Below are 19,087 nucleotides of genomic sequence, written 5' to 3'. Positions count from 1 at the left end.
TAGAGACACATACCCTATTCCTATGGGTAGGTTTAAATTTGGTGTAGGGATTTTAATTTGGAGGTAGGGGAGTAGAGAACAGTAATAACTATAGCACAAGACAAAGCTTAGTATTTGAGAAGTATGTACAGTATTTTTAAAAAATGTCTAAGGAGGGAGAATACAATGTTTTTAATGGAAGGGGAAGTAGCATTTTGAGAGTTGAGATAAGCCTAAATTGACTTACAGGATTAAAACACATTTTTAAAATTAGTACCATGCTCTAACCAACTGAGCTAACCAGCCAGCTGATAAAACCAAAAAATTTTAAACCTCATTGAAATAGTATGCAATCCCATGGTGGAGAAATTGTATTTTGGAAAAAAAAAACATACAGATGAAAATAAAAATTCATACCATTTTATAAAATTATTAAAATTTTACCAACTAGAGGAAGAGCTGGGGAAGGAAAGACATTTTCAGGCTAAGAGAACATCGTGGCAAAGTCAAGAAGGGGGGAGAGAACAACAGGAGTTGGGAATAATGGGCGATTTAACAAATAGTGTGGTTGCTCATGACTGGAAATACAGATTTGGTTTTTAGCATGGAAGCCTTGAATGCTCATCTGAAGAATTTTAATGGACTTCTGAAGGATCAGGACAGGATATCCTGTATTTGGTTTTTCATTTTAGGATGCCTAATGTGGTGATGGCACATGACAAATACAAGGGGGAATGGATGGTGGAATTAGGAAACCAGTTAGGCTTCCTCTTGCAAAAACCCAGACCTGAGCCATTGGCTTCATACTGGGAATGAAAAAGTAGAGAAGACTGAGTGACACACTGCAGAATGAAAAATTTTCTAGATCTGGCAAGTGAATGTGGGAGAAAAATAAAAGGTTACTCCAAAGTTTTGAACTTGAGTGCCAGGCAGGTTGGTGAAATGGAGATAAGAAAGTCAGAACTCATTGCAGTGACAGAAGAAAAATGAGGTTCATTCTGAGCTTGTGGAGTTTCTGATGTCAGAGTCTGGCAGGGAGTTGACAATATGGTGAGAAGGGCAGGGCTAGAGATCATGAATTTGGGCACCTTGGTAATCAAGGTGGTAGATAAAGCCATGGAAGGATTAGCATTATGAGGAAATTACACAGCTGGAGAAAGTAAAAAAAAAAAAAAAAGAATAGTAAACAAAAAGTTAATGTTTCATTGTATTTCTTCCCTTTCCTTTACAGTCCTAAAAATTGACATCTCGAGACAGACTGGTTTTTTTAATAGGGGGAATTGATAATATGCGTGGGTGGACAAAGAGATCTTGCATGTGTGTATTAGTATTAAGAGCATTGATTGCAAATGTGGATCCTGGAAACAAGCTTAGTGTAGAAGACAGCTGTTATTTTTTTAAATTTATTAGAAATAATTTCAATGTGTGTAACTGTTTGAATATAGTAAATTGTAGTTGAGGTTATGGGATGTATTGGGTTGGCCAAAAAGTTCATTTGGGTTTTCCATAGCATCTTACAGAAAAGCCCAAACGAACTTTTTGGCCAACCCAATATTGTATAAAATTACTCTTATATTACTCCCAGCACCTAAGTAGAACTTAGGTTTCTTTTTTAAAAACTAGCTAATGGGTTCTAAAAATGGGAATTGGGAGGGTCTGAACAGCTGGAAAGCAGATGGGGGTTAGGGTGGGGTGAATAGAAAAGTCATTACTAAGAGACATGTTTAATCTTATGGTCTTCTGTTTGATTTGGTGACTTTATAGTGGAATTTGAGACATCGTTTTGGCAGCCAGATGGATTTGGTTTCTGTTGTAAAATTTATGGGTAGTACAATGTGACTTTGCAGAGAATGATAGAGTCTGTTGTCATAAATTCTCTGCATAAGAACTTCTTTTACCAAATTGTACACACATAACAAGTTTAATAAAGGATGCTAAAGCATTTAAATTGTGGTATTCCTGCAGGGTCTTTTAAAGGTAACATTACAGAGAGAGCTTCCTGTGCATCTTGTAGAAAGTAGTCCCTATATCACCTGTTCCATTAGTTTCTATGCTCTTTGTCTTCTCCCTAGTACTTATCTACATACATAATATTATAGCACACATTGCTATGTCCATTTGTTCATTGACTGTCGACTGCCCTAGATCCTAAGATCACTGACATAGGCACCTGGCACTTCTTGTTCATTGTTGTGAGTGTCTCATGTTGTGCCTGATCCAAAGTAGAGCTCAATAAATACCTGTGCACTGACTAACAGCTGACTGAAGGATAAGAGATGGTTGTTTTCTCTATTAGTAAGTATGGACCTTGAAAAGAGAGATTGTTCCTTGTTCTCTCCAATTTAACCCTTCCCCTATCCGTCCCTTCTCCCTTCCTCATTCATTTACTTGCTCTTTTATGTGTGGGACAGGATTCCCAGCACCTTGAACAGTGCCTGAGACACAACACTTGACAAGTATTTACTGAATTTGTGAATATATGTATTCATTCACTCCTTCATCTGTCAAGCCCTATGTGTATGTGTACATCTTCTTTATACTAGACATTCTTCTGGGTCCTAAGTGTGTAAGGAATATCTGTACTAAAAAAACCCAACTCAATTACAGGCTAAGGAGTAGAGTAACTGCTCTGTTAGAGGGGTGCCCTTGGGGCTTTATGAGCAAAGAAGAAGGTCACCTAATCAGACAATGGGGAGGAAAGGTGTATGGACAGAAGGGAGTATCAGTGAAGGCTTCCTTGAGCTGAGAATTTAAGGAGACTCACAGACCTCATAAAGGCCCATAAGTATAAACCAAATTGAATTAAATGCATATTATCTCTGAGCAATTGAGGAAATCTTAATACTGTGGTTTTTCAAATGTGGGTGACATGGGCTGAAGTAGATAAATCAGTATAAATTGGAGAGCTTTCTAAAAAGAAACATCTCCTTCCCTTTCTCATATCTGAGATTCTGTCATGCAGAAGGCATATATTTTGACAAAGCATCAAAGATAATTTTATAAAGTCCCTTCCCCCCACCTCCCCCTGGTAAACCAACCCTAGCCTAATAGATTGGTATTAGCCTAATACTGCCATCTGAGATAGTGATTTTATATCCTGAAAGAATAAAAAATTTTTGTATTTTTTTCTGCGTTATTCTTTACTTAATAGTTTGAATATATTTATAGATTTTAAAGTGTTACTTTAAATACCTCTCAATTTACATGTCCTTTAAGAAGAACTATTCCTTTATTTAGAATAAATTTGACATAAGGCATTTTAAATGGTAGTACATATGAGTAAGATATAAAACATAAAGTTTCCTATTGGAATGATGTAAGAGGGAAATATAAGTGGGCCATGTGTATATTTACTTACATATATACATATGTTTAAGGTCCATCAACAACTAGCAAACAGATGTCTGTGTTGAAAACTCTTCAAGTTGATGTTATGTTTACTAGACTGATGGGTTCTGTTTTCATTCAAAGCTCTTAGCACATGTTTATTGAACCTTACAAAATGACACTGTACTTGTGTTTATTCTTTTCTCCTAAGATTCATTTTTGTTATTGTTCAAAGACTTTTTGATGTTCCAACAGCCTCTAATTGATGGCAGTTGAATACATTGTTAACTAATTTTGACTAATTCTGTCCAAATTTTAATTTACTAGCTAAAAGATTCAGAGGAACATATTTAACTTTCATATTGAAAAAGAACAGGGTCCTCAGTATTCTTAATGACTGGGAGAAAAGGAGCTCCCCTTAAACCTTTAGCATGAAACTTCTGTGGATACAATTTTGAAGGTGGAACTTTTGGAGAAATATTTCATTCCTGTTGCTATTAAGATAATTATTTTCTCTGCTTTAAATTAAAATTTTTTCAGAGAAAGTGAAAAATGTGGAGTTTCCAAATCCAAACTTGATTTGAAATGTGTAATATATATAACTCACTGTGATATACACATGAATAAATGTTAATTATATTTTCATATCTAGACCCCCCAACAGTATCTGTCTGCTAACCTTCTTTCTCAGTTGGTGGTGGAGAATGATATCTTGATTAGATTTTATAATTTCTTTCTTTTTAAATTTTTAAAATTAATTTTATTTATTTTTTTATGCAGCAGGTTCTTATTAGTCATCAATATTTTACACATCAGTATATACATGTCAATCCCAATCGCCCAATTCATCACACCACCACCCCCAGCATCCCGCCTCTTTCCCCACTTGGTGTCCATATGTTTGTTCTCTACATCTGTGTCTCAATTTCTGCCCTGCAAACAGGTTCATCTGAACCATTTTTCTAGGTTTCACATATATGCATTAATATACAATATTTGTTTTTCTCTTTCTGACTTACTTCACTCTGTATGACAGTCTCTAGATCCATTCACATCTCAACAAATGACCAATTTTGTTCCTTTTTATGGCTGAATAATATTCCATTGTGTATATGTACCACATCTTTATCCATTCATCTGTCGGTGGGCATTTAGGTTGCTTCCATGACCTGGCTATTGTAAATAGTACTGCAGTGAACATTGGGGTGCATGTGTCTTTTTGAATTATGGTTTTCTCTGGGTATATGCCCAGTAGAGGGATTGCTGAATCATATGGTAATTCTATTTTTAATTTTTTAAGAAACGTCCATACTGTTCTCCAGAGTGGCTATATCAATTTACATTCCCACCAACAGTGCAAGAGGGTTCCCTTTTCTCCACACGCCCTCCAGCATTTGTTGTTTGTAGATTTTCTGATGATGCCCATTCTAACTGGTGTGAGGTGATACCTCATTGTAGTTTTGATTTACATTTCTCTAATAATTAGTGATGCTGAGCAGCTTTTCATGTGCTTCTTGGCCATCTGGATGTCTTCTTTGGAGAAATGTCTATTTAGGTCTTCTGCCCATTTTTAGATTGGGTTGTTTGTTTTTTTTGATATTGAGCTGCATGAGCTGTTTATATATTTTGGAGATTGATCCTTTGTCTCTTGATTCGTTTGCAAATATTTTCTCCAACTCTGACGGTTGTCTTTTTGTCTTGTTTATGGTTTCCTTTGCTGTGTAAAATCTTTTAAGTTTCATTAGGTCCCATTTGTTTATTTTTGGTTTTATTTCCATTACTCTAGGAGGTGGATCAAAAAAGATCTTGCTGTGATTTATGTCAAAGTGTGTTCTTCCTATGTTTTCCTCTAAGAGTTTTATAGTGTCTGGTCTTACATTTAGGTCTCTAATCCATTTTGAATTTATTTTTGTGTATGCTGTTAGGGAGTGTTATAATTTCATTCTTTTACACGTAGCTGTCCAGTTTTCCCAGCACCACTTATTAAGGAGGCTGTCTTTTCTCCATTGTATATGCTTGCCTCCTTTGTCATAGATAAGTTGACCATATGTGTGTGGGTTTATCTCTGGGCTTTCTATCCTTTTCCATTGACCTATATCTCTCTTTTTGTGCCAGTACCATATTGTCTTGATGACTGTAGCTTTGTAGTATAGTCTGAAGTCAGGCAGTCTGATTCCTCCAGCTCTGTTTTTTCCCCTCAAGACTGCTTTGGCTATTCGGGGTCTTTTGTGTCTCCATACAAATTTTAAGATTTTTTGTTCTAATTCCGTAAAAAATGCCATTGATAATTTGATAGGGATTGCATTGAATCTGTAGATTGCTTTGGGTAGTATAGTCATTTTTACAATATTGCTTCTTCCAGTCCAAGAACATGGTATATCTCTCCATCTGTTGGTATCATCTTTAATTTCTTTCATCAGTGTCTTATAGTTTTCTGCATACAGGTCTTTTTTCTCCCTAGGTAGGTTTATTCCTAGAATTTTATTCTTTTTGTTGCAGTGGTAAATGGGAGTGTTTCCTTAATTTCTCTTTCAGATTTTTCATCATTAGTGTACAGGAATGCAAGAGATTTCTCTGCATTAATTCTGTATCCTGCAACATTACCAAATTCATTGATTAGGTCTAGTAGTTTTCTGGTGGCATCTTTAGGATTCTCTATGTAGAGCATCATGTCATCTGCAAACAGTGACAGTTTTACTTCTTCTTTTCCTATTTGTATTCCTTTTATTTCTTTTTCTTCTCCAATTGCTGTGGCTACGACTTCCAAAACTATGTTGAATAATAGTGGTGACAGTGGACCTCCTTGTCTTTTTCCTGATCTTAGAGGGAATGCTTTCAGTTTTTCACCATTGAGAATGATGTTTGCTGTGGGTTTGTCATATATGGCATTTATGATGTTGAGGTAGTTCCCTCTATGCCCACTTTCTGCACAGTTTTTATCATAAATCGGTGTTGAATTTTGTCAAAAGCTTTTTCTGCATCTATTGAGATGATTATATGGTTTTTATTCTTCAATTTGTTAATATGGTGTATCACATTCATTGATTTGTGTATATTGAAGAATTGTTGCATCCCTGGGATAAATTCCACTTGATCATGGTGTATGATCCTTTTAATGTGTTGTTGGATTCTCTTTGCTAGTATTTTGTTGAGGATTTCTGCATCAATATTCATCAGTGATATTGGTCTGTAATTTTCTTTTTTTGTAGTATCTTTGTCTGGTTTTGGTATCAGGTTGATGGTGGCCTCATAGAATGAGTTTGGGGGTGTTTCTTCCTCTGGAATTCTTTGGAAGAGTTTGTGAAAGATGGGTTTTAGCTCTTCTCTAAATGTTTGATAGAATTCACCTGTGAAACCATCTGGTCCTGGACTTTGGTTTGTTGGAAGATCTTTAATCACAGTTTCCATTTATTACTTGTGATTGATCTGTTCATATTTTCTATTTGTTCCTGGTTCAGTTCTGGAAGTTTATACCTTTCTTAGAATTTGTCCATTTCTTCCAGGTTGTCCATTTTATTGGCATAGAGTTGCTTATAGTAGTCTCTTAGGATGCTTTGTATTTCTGTGGTGTCTGTTGTAACTTCTTTTTCATTTCTAATTTTATTGGTTTGAGTCCTCTCCCTCTTTTTCTTGATGAGTCTGGCTAAAGGTTTATCAATTTTGTTTATCTTCTCAAAGAAGCAGCTCTTAGTTTTATTGATCTTTGCTGTTGTTTTCTTTGTTTCTATTTCATTTATTTCTGCTCTGATTTTTGTGATATCTTTCCTTCTGCTATGTTTGGGTTTTGTTTGTGCTTCTTTGTCTAGTTCCTTTAGGTGTAAGGTTAGATTGTTTATTTGAGTTTTTTATTGTTTCTTGAGGTAGGCTTGTATAGCTACAAACTTCCCTCTTAGAACTGCTTATGCTGCATCCCATAGGTTTTGGATTGTTGTGTTCTCATTGTCATTTGTCTCTAGGTATTTTTTGATTTCCTCTTTGATTTCTTCAGCGATCTCTTGGTTATTTAGTAACGTATTGTTTAGCCTCCATGTGTTTGTATTTTTTATGTTTCTTTCCCTGTAATTGATTTCTAATTACAATTGTGTTGTTGTGGTCTGAAAACATGCTTGATATGATTTCAGATTTCTTAAATTTACTGTGGCTTGATTTGTGACCCAAGACCCTGGGGAATGTCCATGCTCACTTGAGAAGAAAGTGTAATCTGCTGTTTTTGGAAAGAATGTCCTATAAATATCAATTAAATCTATCTAGTCTATTGTGTCATTTAAAGTTTCTGTTTCCTTATTTATTTTCATTTTGGATGATCTGTCCATTGGTGTAAGTGACGTGTTAAAGTCCTCCAGTATTATTGTGTTACTGTTGATTTCCTCTTATATAGCTGTTGCCTTATGTATTGAGGTGCTCCTATGTTGGGTGCATATACATTTATAATTGTTATATCTTCTTCTTGGATTGATCCCTTGATCATTATGTTGTGTCCTCCTTGTCTCTTGTAACATTCTTTATTTTAAAGTCTATTTTATCAAATATGAGTATTACTACTCCAGCTTTCTTTTGATTTCCATTTGCATGGAATATCTTTTTCCATCCCCTCACTTTCAGTCTGAATGTGTCCCTAGGTCTCAAGTGGGTCTCTTGTAGACAGCATATATATGGGTCTTGTTTTTGTATCCATTCAGCAAGCCTGTGTCTTTTGGTTGGAGCATTTAATCCTTTCACGTTTAACGTAATTATCGATATGTATGTTCCTATGACCCTTTTCTTAATTGTTTTGGGTTTGTTTTTGTAGGTCCTTTTCTTCTCTTGTGTTTCCCACTTAGAGAAGTTCCTTTAGCATTTGTTGTAGAGCTGGTTTGGTGGTGCTGAGTTCTCTTAGCTTTTGCTTGCTGTAAAACTTTTGATTTCCCCATCAAATCTGAATGAGATCCTTGCCGGGTAATCTTGGTTGTTGGTTCTTCCCTTTCATCACTTTAAGTATATCATGCCACTCCCTTCTGGCTTGTAGAGTTTCTCCTGAGAAATCAGCTTTTAACCTTATGGGAGTTCCATTGTATGTTATTTGTCGTTTTTCCCTTACTGCTTTCAATGATTTTTCTTTGTCTTTAATATTTGCCAGTTTGATCGCTATGTGTCCCGGCGTGTTTCTCCTTGGGATTTTCCTGTATGGGACTCTCTGTGCTTCCTGGACTTGGGTGGCTACTTCCTTTTCCATGTTATGGAAGTTTTCAACTATAATCTCTTCAAATATTTTCTCGGGTCCTTTCTCTCTCTCTTCTCTTTCTGGGGCCCCTATAATGCAAATGTTGTTGTGCTTAATGTTGTCCCAGAGGTCTCTTAAGCTGTATTCATGTCTTTTCATTCTTTTTTCTTTTGTTCTCTTCTGTGGCAGTGAATTCCACCATTCTATCTTCCAGGTCACTTGTCCGTTCTTCTGCCTCAATTCTTCTGCTATTGATTCCTGTTAGTGTAACTTTCATTTCAATTATTGTATTGTTCATCTCTGTTTGTTTGTTCTTTAATTCTTCTAGGTCTTTGTTAAACATTTCTTGCATCTTCTTGATCTTTGCCTCCATCCTTTTTCCGAGGTCCTGGATCATCTTCAGTATCATTTTTCTGAATTCTTTTTCTGGAAGGTTGTCTATCTCCACTTAATTTAGTTGTTTTTCTGGAGTTTTATCTTGTTCCTTCATCTGGTACGTAGCCCTCTGCCTTTTCTTTTTTTTTTTGCGGTACGCGGACCTCTCACTGTTGTGGCCTCTCCCGTTGTGGAGCACAGGCTCCAGACACGCAGGCTCAGTGGCCATGGCTCACGGGCCCAGCCACTCCGTGGCCTGTGGGATCTTCCCAGACTGGGGCATGAACCCATGTCCCCTGCATTGGCAGGCGGACTCTCAACCACTGCGCCACCAGGGAAACCCAGCCCTCTGCCTTTTCATCTTGTCTATCTTTCTGTGAATATGGTTTTTGTTCCACAGGCTGTTACTGTGGAGTGTCTCCTGCAGAGGTGGGAGGTGGCTCTGTCTCACCGTGAGGACAAGGACACTGGCAGCAGAAGTTCTGGGAAGTACTCCTTGGCGTGAGCCATCCCCGACTCTGCCATTAGCCCCTAATTTCTTAATTTTTTTAACTTAAAAGTTTTATTTCAATCCTGTTCATTTTGAATTTCCAAAGTCAAGTCTGACTTAAAGGCCCTCTTATCCTTTCCCTCTTTCACAAGCTCCATCTATTTTCTCCAATTGCTTCCTCTCTGCCCCTGCTCTGTGTGCGAGTGTGTGTTTAGAAGTAGATATGATTAAGGATGTGGTGAGGGTGATATGGAGAGGAAGGCATTCTGGTCTTACCATAGAATCCCCTCTTCCATTTCAAGTTTATCTGCTGTCCTGGGGCCTAGAGATTGCCAAAATTACGCTTAATCTAGTAATTGCTTTTAAGTAAAGCTCAATATATGGAAATGGTTTACTTGAACTTTTAAAGTTATAGAAATCCAACTTCAAAATACACCTCTTACTGTTTTTCTTTTGATATTTTTCATTCTTTTCAAATTCTTCACTTCATATTCTTTCCTTCAATGACTCAGCACTGTTTGTGCCATAAGAAGAATCATCTTGTTTTATGAACTATTTCATTTTGTGCTCTCCTCAATTCTGCCTTTAGTTGAGATAAGTCTTTCAGGAAACTCTTGTTTCTCCCTGGTAGATTCTACCAACTGTACAGAGTGAATTATGCAAGTAGCTATAGAAATTATTAGTAATAGCATGTCAGATTTTATGTGTCACAATAAGGATGACATTTTTCTTAGTAGAAGCCTTCAAATAGTGTATTTGATACAGACTGTCAAAATGTTTGTGTCTGTGGAGACGTTTAGAACATGGCATACCTATTTCTGAGTGTATATTATTAGAAGAATCATCTGCTGAATGTGTGATGAAAATTTAGTCCCGCCAGGAAATTGTGTGTTCAGACTGACATGCCACCTCCAACTTACGTCACCATTGGATTCAAATCACATAGGTTTGGCACAGCTAAGTGACTGTCTTTAAAATATTCATGACATTCTCATCCTCTGGGTCATTGTGTTCCTATTCACATTCAAATAAATTCCTTATTAATTATATAGTTTGCTTCAATAGCATTTTTGGTGTACAGATGTATTCATGAATATTATGCAGTCTTTCCTAGAACAGCCAGATGGTAGAGTTAGCCAAATTCCCTTGGCTAATTAATGCTTAGATGTGGCTTTTATCACACTAGAGCAGAACTTCTGTGACCTTGGGGTAAGTCTCTTCAGCCCACAGTAGATTCGATGCTGTTGAAGAACACACCAGAAATAGTTCTCTGCACGGATGGAGCTTCTACTCCGAAAGAAGTAGTACATATAGATATAAACAGGGACTCCAATTAGTACTAATAAAGTGAAAATTACATTGGTGTGGGCTAAGAGATGTTGAGTAATGAATTAACTTCAAAAGTAATAGGAGGTAATAACAGCATTTGAAAAACAGATTGTGTTGGATTAAGAGTTTTTTCATTGAAGGAAAAGTTATGGGTTGGGAGGAGGGAAGAAGGGCTTTGATAGACCAGTGACCTGTGATGTCATGGAGGTGAGAAAGGCAGAGTTAGAAAGCTGTGATCCTGGATACAAAGTGGAATCTGTGGGGTAGGGTGCTGTTGTACAAAGAGTGGAAACCAGCAAGGGTAAATGGCAGAGAAGTGAATCTGGGAAGATGCCAAGCAGTTGGAAGAGACCCATGAAACACACAATCAGTGGAATTTTTTATTCTGTAAACAGGTGGGTTCTTGAGTCACAGAGCAACATGATCAAACCAATGTTTGCGCAAGATGAATGTCACATGAAGGAAAACAGAGATTCTAGAGGTAGGGGATCTCTTTACATGATGATGGTTATTTTTCTTTTTTAAAAGCCTTTCATTTCTAACACATAATAGGAAAGTTTTACAGGTACATGTGGAAAATATGCATGATCACAACTGAGGGTGCAGAAAACCTAAACAGATAGTTCACTGTCTGTTAGCTGGTATATAAACCAAAATTAACTGGAAGTCACAGCTGTTGTTTTAGGATGTTTTACAGTTTTAGGCATTTAATTTTTTTGAAGTAGAATTTTAAATTATGTAAAATATTTACATAGTTCCAAGTCAAACTAGGAAAAAATTCACTATAGTCTTGTTTCTTTCCCTGATCTATTAATCCTTTCCCCCTACTCCCTGAATAAGCAAAATCTTATTGCTTTTTGTTACATGGTATCTATTTTGAAAATTTAATAAAAACATATATATGTGTATACATATATACAACCCCCTTTTTCTTACACACATAGTGTCAGTCTATAAATAATATTTAGTCCTCTTTTCCACTTAAAATGTATTCTAGAGCTGTCTATATCTATCTATCTATCTTTCTATCTATCTATCTATCTATCATCTATCTATCTAGGATATAGACATTTATCTTTTTTCTTTAGAGCTGCATAGTACTGCTTCAAGTGAATGTACAATAGATTTTTTAACCAGTTCCCTATTGATGGATCTTTAATTAATGCCACAACTAATAGCCTTGCTTATGGAATATTTTGTATATTTGACAGGACCTACAAGTGAGATCTGAAAGTCAAAGGCTAATACATAGATAAATTAGCTAAAGATTTTCAAATTCTTCTACATAGGAATGCATCATTTTGTATTACTGTAACAGTGAACGAGAGCATTTATTTTCTGAGAACTGCCTCTATAGAGCATTTTCTCAATCTTTTAGATTTTTACCAATTGGATAGTTAAACATGGTATTTCATTATAGTTTAATTTGCTTTCTATAATTTTAAGTGAAGGTGGGCATTATTCATATGTTTAAGAGTAATTTGCATTTTTGCATGTGAATCATGTTTTTATATAATTTCTCCATATTTCTATTGGAGTATTGGTCTTTTAATTCCAAGTTTTGTAGTTTTTCATAAATAAGGTATTATCCCTTTATAATTTAGTACACATATTTTTTTCCATTTTTATTTATATTTTTCATTGTTTTTGGTTTTTGCTATATTATTTGTCAATAATTTCTTGTTTTGCTCTCGCTTTTGAATATTTGCTGGTTATAAAGTAATTTACCTGTGCTTTCTTCTAATACTTGTATGGTTCTAAATTTGAATTCAGAGCTCTGATCCATTTGGAATTTATCTTGGTTTTGGTGTAAGATAAAGCTGATTTTTTATATAACCATACAATTGTTACCACATGAGTTATTAATAAGTCCATATTTTCCTCCACTGATTGATATGCTGCCTTCGTTGTCTACTAAGTGTTTGTATGTAAAAAGTCTATTGATTCTTCTTTTTGTTTCATTGACCTTTCTATTCGTGTACAAATACCACTATTTTTATTTTAGTGGCTTTACAATATGTTTGAAATTTTGGTATAGGTACACTCTCTTTTCATCTCCTGTGTGTTTTGCTTTTTACTTTGGAGGTTTTCTGGCAATTTCTACTGGTTTATTATATCATATAATCTTTGTAATAAATTTTTCTTCTCTAAGAAAATTGATGGCATTTTTTTGTTGTGATCACTTTACATTTATAATTTTACCTATGGAAAATAAATGACATTTTTTATGATGTTGAATTTTTCTATTCAAGAGCATAGTATATCATTCAAGTTGTTCTTTTGCATCTTTGAGAGAATCTTATATTTTTCCTGATATAAGCTTTAAATATTGTATTTAATTTATGCTTAGTTATCTCATTTTTATTTTCAATATATTAATGGGATCTCCATTATATTTATGCACAATAATTATTTTTTGTAACTATGAAGGCTCTTAAATTCTCTACACTAATTTTCTATTCTTCTAGTCTTGTGGCAGCATTTCCATTGGTGCTTTTGTTGTTTTTAGATATCTCATCATGCCATGGACAAATGGAGATAGTTTTCCTCTTCTTCTTAAAAATCTTATGCTTTTAATTGTTGTTTCTTTTCTAACTGCTTTGTCAAGTAAATCCAATACAATTAAATAGTTAAATAGTAGCAGAGATAGGAGGGTTTTTTTGTTCCCTTTACATGAATGCTTCTAATTCCCTCATTGAGGTGCTAATTTAAAGCTGAAATGCACATCAGCCTTTAAGGAAACTACTTATTTTTTAAAAATCATAAATTAGTAGTTGATGTGTCAAATGCATTTTGCTAAAAATATCATCTCTATTCAGATGAGTATATGATTTTTTCTTTATATATCTTGATTTGATGAATTACATTAAAGGATTTCCTAATATTGGAACCCTCTTGCTTTCTTGAATAAACTTTACTTATTTCTCAAATGATTACTTTTTAATTTTCATCTTTCAGTTTTCTTTTAAAATCTTTCTTTTATTATTAACTTCATTTTTTATAGTAGTTTAAAGTTCACAGCAAAACTGAGGGACAGCTGCAAAGATTTCAAAGATTCTGCAAAGATTTCTGCAAAGAATTCAAAGATTCTCCTGCCCTTATACATGCACAGCCTCCCCATTATCTATATCCCCCACCAGAGTGGTAGATTTGCTACAACTGATGAACCTACACTGACACATCATAATCACCCAAAGTCAATAAGTTTACATTATGGTTTACTTTTGGTGTTATACATTCTATGAGTCTGAACAAATGAGTAATAACATGTATTCATCATTATGGTATCATACAGAGTATATTCACTGCCCTAAAAGTCCTCTGTGCTCTGCTGTACCCCCATCCCAAACTCTGACAACCACTGATCTTTTTACTGTCTCCATAGTTGTACATATTCCAGAATATCATATAGTTGGAATCAGAGAATTTGTAGCCTTTTCAGATTGGCTTCTTTCACTTAGTAATATGCATTTGCATTTAACATTCCTCCATGTCTTTTCAGACATGGTATGACCATAACAATTTTCCATTAGAGAAAGAATATAAACGATTTTGTCCTAGTGCCTAATATAGAGTAAATGGAGAAAGAGAAATAGTCTATTTGTACTATATACCCAATATTTTATAGTATTTGTATAAAAATTAAGCAAGAGAATATATTAAACCAAAATTTTATTTTAGAAATCATGAGAAAAATTGCTCAGTAATTTATGTAATGACTGAAAGCAACTTTCAAAGATACGAAATTAAATCCAAACTCTAGTGCTTTGTGTGTGTGTGTGTGTGTGTGTGTGTGTGTGTGTGCACGTGTGTGTGCCTACGGTGTTAGTCTATTTATCTGCCACACATATGGGTTACTAATGTCCTAATGCTTTCCTATAATTTTGGGTTAAATGAAACTGATTTTCCCTTTGAGACAGGAAGAATTGTTCAGTGATGCAGGGTGAAAAGTTTGGCAAAGAAATGAAAAAAAAAACATTTAAAACATTTCAATGAAATGAAGAGTGAAATCAATCTACCACATCAACACTTTTTATTACTTTGAGTAATTTGTATGCTGTTGAAATGTTATTTTGAATGCACATCATTTGAGTTAGTAATAACTGCATTCCCACAATACACTTTGTGAGTAATTGTGTGTCATTCTACTTTAGCTATTTCTTTACAAATGTGCAGTAGTCATTCTAAAAAAAGTTTGTAAAAAAGACTGCCACTAAAGTTAAAAAAATCTAAGTATTGAATTTATTGATATTCAAACAAAAATGATAAAATACATCTCTCTTGGATTGAAAAAGTGGGAAAAATATTTATTAATTTCATTCTCTCTGTATCATCTTGATAATATCAAAAGACTAGGGCACTAAACTGAGGGCACATTTGATGTAGCAAGGTTAGGAGATCTATGAATCTATTTCTCAGAGGCATTCTTTGAAGAAACAGTCTGAAATATTTGGTTTTGTTTGTGTGAATTTTGAGTTTTCTGCCAAATCTCTACTCACTAATGAGCTGTCACCTTTCAACAATGAGTTTCAAGTGTCGTCATTTGAGTGGCAATGATTTCAATATTAATATTATTTAAAATGAATATTTTTTCTTAATTTGTACAGAAGTATTACCTTTATAGACCAACCTAACATTAGCATATTACATGCTAACTTATCTGTTTTTTCTTTAAATGCAAAATATGCTATTATTAAAAATTGTTTCTTGATAATGTAAACATACTAATTGTAATCAGGTTTTTATTCTGTGTGTGTGTGTGTGTGTGTGTGTGTGTGTGTGTATTTAAGATGCCTTTAATATGAATGAGAAAAAAATTGTATTGAAAGGAGACAAGTATTCTCTTAGAATAATTTCCTTGAAACTTTCATGATTCTGGTGCTGACAAGTGAATTTAAATATGAACATTCCTTTTCAGTGTAGTTACCTCTTAAGTCTAGTGTAATAGTACAGTGAAATCCACACTAATTAAACACTTTATTCCCAAAGGGATAATATGTCATTCCAAGCAAATACTAAAGGATCCTTCCTGATTTACTGTAATCCAATTATATGCTAAGTTTTAAAGCCTTTTTTCTTTAGCAGTGGTTTGAATAACCAACAATTTTCTTCACATTGTTCTTCTGGCTTGTTTTATATCCATTTTAATAAATATGCATTGTGGTGTCTAATGTAGAAAAAGTGTTGTTTGAAGTTTAAATCATCCTATAAAGAATTACATAGGAAATATAAAACCATACATTATAGTAGAATCTTGATATTAAGTAATTACTAAAACTTTATTCAGTAAGAGGAATTGAATATGAAGTAGATTGTTTTGGTTATCTGTCACCACATAATGAACTACTACAAAATTTACCAGCTTAAAATAACAACTTGTTTTCTCTCGTGGTTGTGTGGATTGACTGGGTGAGTTCAGTGGTGCTTGCTAAATGTCTCTCATGCAATTGTAGTCAGATATCAGCTAAGGCTACAATCATCTGAAGTCTTGACTGAGCTGGACATACAAGATGGCTCACTTACATGGCTGGCAGTTGATGCTAGCTGTCTTCTGGTGCATGTACATGTGAGCTCTTCATGTGGCTTGGGATTCTTACACCATGGCAGCTGGGTTCTGAGATGGAGTGTTCCAAAGGTGAGCATTCCAAGAAGCTCATCTTCAATAACTTTAATTTATATTTCAATCACACATCTTAATTTCTTATGAGATTAAGGCTATTGAAAGAAATGAATGTTATTGAAGATGGAGAAACCAAAAACTCTGAAGATAGGATTTGGGGTGGTTGTCCATAGGAACAATAAACTTATCTAGGAAAATGGGAGAAACTGGAATTGAAAGAAGGATATGGGTCAGTTGAAGATTCACAGATCTTTTGAACTCTAAAAGAGTTTACTATTTTACTTCTAAATACATCAAAACCACTTCTTAACACCTTGTTTTAACCTAGCATCCAATCTCCTTCCTTCCTTCCTTAATACTTGCTCTGTGGCTTCAGTGAGACATCAAGTACCTTAATCCCTTCATTCATTTTTCCTCAATTATGGCTTCTCATGTCTTTGTAAACCAGCTTAGACTTTGTGAATCAGTATAATATTTCAATGATTTCCTCACAAAACTCCTAATTTCCTGGCTGTCTTTTTTTACTACCATTTCCTGCATCAAATAACCATAATCTTTTCCCTTCACAAAGAAAGTCACGCAAGCATGCAAGAGGTAGCCTTCAAAAATATTTCTTCTTCAACGTGAGCTGGACTTTTATTTCCATGGAGTAGACTACTATCTCATTGTTAAGCTTCCTGTCTCTTCTTACAGTAACCGTTCCAAATCTTTATTGTGTCAGCATTACCATTCAATTCATATTTCATAACTTTCAGAAAAGAATAGGCTCTTACATGAAACAAAACAGGCCATCCTACAGCCCAAACCTCACACCACCGTATGCATAAACATCTGCATCCATCTTTCTCTTATGTCTCAGAATAAGATTTTTCTAGTCAAGGAAAATTCTTCCATCTAGAACTAAGCCCCTCCCTTCTCCTCTGAAACTGCGATCTTTCTACTTTTCTCTCCTGGATTTTTCTTCTCTTATGGACTAAACTGCTTTCTTTCTCCCAAGGATTTCAGCATTAGCCCCTTTTTCTTCATACTCTTACTGGATTCCATGAACAACCTTAATTTCAATGACAATCCACTTGTATATAACTCTCTAATCTCTGCCTCTCTCCTGAATCCCTCTTCTTATTTCCAACTCATATCTGAATGCTTATTGGGCATTTGTACTTTGATCCCATTATCCTTCAAGCTCAAACTATCCTAAGCCTAACCTACATGACCTCCAACCTTTATTCCAAACCCACTCATTACTTTCATTCCCCCTTCTCAGTGACTAACATCATCCTCTAACAAGTGCCTAGATAACAAACCTTCGAGTTATTCTACTTTCCTTAATCTTGCCCCTAACCACAAATCAATTAATAACCAAGTCCCAATATTTCTGCCTCCTTAATATACCTTATATTTGTTCTTTCCTTTCTAAACACACTGCCACTGCATTCTCTCAGGTCTCTATCACTAGTTGCTTTCTGAAATTTCCTATTTTTTTCTACCTCCATCCTTGTTTGCTTCCAATCTATCTTCTACATGGTTGGGAGGATCTTAAAGGCCAATATAAAGGCATCTCTATTGCCTATAGGTTGGAGTCCAAGCTCTTTGGCATCTCATAGAAGGCCTTTCTTGTTGGAGCCTTCCCTTCCCTTCCTAGGATCACCTTCCACAGTCCCCGTTTAGCAGCTGTACTCTGGTCCAATAAAATTGCTAGAATACTGAACATCTTTCCTAAAATTTTTAATATGCTTTGTTCTCTCCAATATGAGTGGCTTTCTTTCTCCTCTTTTATTCCTGAGTGAATACTGACCATTTAAGACTCATTTCAAAGGTTGTCTCCTTTCTAAAGGCTTTGTTCTTATTTTTCTTTTTTTTTAAATTTTATCTTTTTTTTTTAACAGAAGGTTCTAATTAGTTATCTATTTTGTACATATCAGTGTATATATATCAATCCCACTCTCCCAATTCATCCCATCACCACTTCCTCCCCGCATTTCCATATGTTTGGTCTCTATATCTGTGCCCCTATTTCTGCCTGGCAAACTGGTTCATTTGTACCATTTTTCTAGATTCCACATATATGCGTTAATATACGATATTTGTTTTTCTCTTTCTGACTTACTTGACTTTGGATGACAGTCTCTATGTCCATCCACGTCTCTACAAATGACCCAATTTCGTTCCTTTTTCTGGCTGACTAATACTCCATTGTGTGTGTGTGTGTGTGTGTGTGTGTATATATATATATATATATATATATATATACCACATCTTCTTTATCCATTTGTCTGTCAGTGGGCATTTAGGTTGCTTCCATGACCTGGCTATTGTAAATAGTGCTGCATTGGACATTGGGGTGCATGTGTCTTTTTGAATTATGGTTTTCCCTGGGTATATGCCCAGTAGTGGGGTTGCTGGGTCATACGGTAATTCTATTTTTAGTTTTTTAAGGAAACTCCAGACTGTTTTCCATAGTGGCTGTATCAATTTACATTCCCACCAACAGTGCAAGAGGGTTCCCTTTTCTCCACACCCTTCCAGCATTTGCTGTTTGTAGATTTTCTGATGATGCCCATTCTAATCTGTGTGTGATGATACCTCATTGTAGTTTTGATTTGCATTTCTCTAATAATTAGTGATGTTGAGCAGCTTTTCATGTGCCTCTTGGCCATCTGTATGTCTTCTTTGGAGATATGTCTATTTAGGTCTTTTGATTAGGTTGTTTTTTTTTTAATATTGAACTGCATGAGCTGTTTATATATTTTTTGATTAGGTTGTTTGT

The 19,087-nt window shown here is 35.0% G+C and overlaps 2 long non-coding RNA genes across 2 annotated transcripts in view; one reads left to right on the top strand and one right to left on the bottom strand.

Moving 5' to 3' along the window:
* The window catches only part of LOC141276073 (uncharacterized), a 40,663-nt gene extending 24,409 nt beyond the window's left edge, over positions 1–16,254 (bottom strand). Inside the window, exon 1 of the long non-coding RNA XR_012325012.1 lies at positions 16,224–16,254. This is a non-coding gene — a long non-coding RNA (uncharacterized lncRNA). The remainder of the gene's footprint in view (positions 1–16,223) is intronic.
* The window catches only part of LOC141276075 (uncharacterized), a 296,015-nt gene that overhangs the window by 225,857 nt on the left and 51,071 nt on the right, over positions 1–19,087 (top strand). The gene's annotated exons all lie outside the window — the stretch shown is intronic.

The sequence above is a fragment of the Tursiops truncatus genome, chromosome 12, assembly GCF_011762595.2.
Source record: "Tursiops truncatus isolate mTurTru1 chromosome 12, mTurTru1.mat.Y, whole genome shotgun sequence".
Lineage (NCBI taxonomy): Eukaryota > Metazoa > Chordata > Mammalia > Artiodactyla > Delphinidae > Tursiops > Tursiops truncatus.
Note: the sequence above shows the minus strand (reverse complement) of the source record. Positions and strands in the feature narration are given on the sequence as shown.